The 1463-nt window shown below is 44.5% G+C and overlaps 1 pseudogene; it reads left to right on the top strand.

Moving 5' to 3' along the window:
- Positions 1-568: 568 nt before the first annotated feature.
- LOC146999843 (transforming protein RhoA pseudogene) lies at positions 569-1033 on the top strand (annotated as a pseudogene).
- Positions 1034-1463: the final 430 nt, after the last annotated feature.

The following is a 1463-nucleotide window of genomic DNA, read 5'->3' on the forward strand; positions in this document are numbered from 1 at the left end:
AGAATCGGAAAGGACTGCAAATGTCCTCAATCAAACACCAGAGGGAGGCAGACAAAGGAACAAGAACCCAAGGATCAAGACTAAGAATTCCACATTGATAGGGCAGGGAGGAGGGAGTGGGTAGGTGGGTGGAGGAACATCCTCACAGAAGCAGGGGGAGGGAGGATGGGATAGGGGTTTCCAGAGGGGAAACCCAGGAAAGGGGTTAACACTTGAAATGTAAATAAAATGAAAATTATAATAAAAATAAAAGGAAGACCACTCACGCCCCACCCCTCAGCCAGTGGTTCTCTTCTTAGCCCACTGTCTGCCAAGGAGCTGCTAGTCCTTGTCTCAGATCTCTTGGACTGACGGACTGGCAGAATAGGGAACTGGTGGAGTTGAGGACCAGCAGACTCACTTACCTATGGACTGGAGGACCAGTGGAATCCCAGAATCTTGGACAGGCGTCCTCAGCTCAAAGAGGCCGGACTTAGAGTAGTCGCCTTGAGCCTTGCATCTGAGACATTCCTGGTAGTTTGTACAACTGCATCCCAGAAGCTGTGTGTTTTCAGCACCTTCATAAGTGATGGCTGCCATTTGGACGACGACTGTTGGTGATGGAGCTTGTGGTAATAAGACATGCTTGCTCATAGTCCTCAGCAAGGACCAGTTTCCAGAAGTTTATGTACCCACAGTGTTTGAAAACTATGTGGCAGATATTGAAGTGGATGGAAAGCAGGTAGAGTTGGCTTTATATGACACAGCTGAACAGGAAGATCATGACTGCCTGAGGCCTCTCTCCTATTCAGACACTGATGTTATACTGATGTGGTTTTCCATTGACAGCCCTGATAGTTTAGAAAAGATCCCAGAAAAATGGACTCCAGAAGTCAAACATTTCTGTCCAAATGTTGCCATCATCCTAGTTGTGATCAGGAAGGATCTTCGGAATGAAGAGCACACAAGATGGGAGTTAGCCAAAATGAAGCAGGAGCTGGTAAAACCTGATGAAGGCAGAGATATGGCAAACAGGTGTGTTCAGCAAGATTAGTGATGGAGGGAGAGAGGTTTTTGCAGATAACCACGAGAGCTCCTCTGCAAGCTAGATGTGCAAGCTAGACGTGAGAAGAACAAGTCTGGGTGCCTCATCTTCTGAAGCCTTGTGAAGCACAGCCTCTTGTGGTTAATTTACTGGTCTTTTCATTAATCTATAATTTACCTAAGATTGAAATCAGTAGTCATCTTGCTACCAGTATTTACAGGCCAAGCATGTTTATTAATGATGTCCAACCTGTCTGATCAGACAGGGTCCTTCTGACACTGCTCTAACTGCCCTCTCTGTACTCTACTTGACACTAGCCGCTAATTCAAAGTTCTGTTTTTTTTTTTTTAAGTTTTATTTTTATTAGATATTTTCTTTATTTACATTTCAAATTTTATCCTTTTTCCTCATTTCCCTTCTGAAATCCACCCTATCCCAT

This window comes from Mus caroli, unplaced genomic scaffold (genome assembly GCF_978045245.1).
Source record: "Mus caroli unplaced genomic scaffold, Mus_caroli_1 scaffold_34, whole genome shotgun sequence".
NCBI lineage: Eukaryota > Metazoa > Chordata > Mammalia > Rodentia > Muridae > Mus > Mus caroli.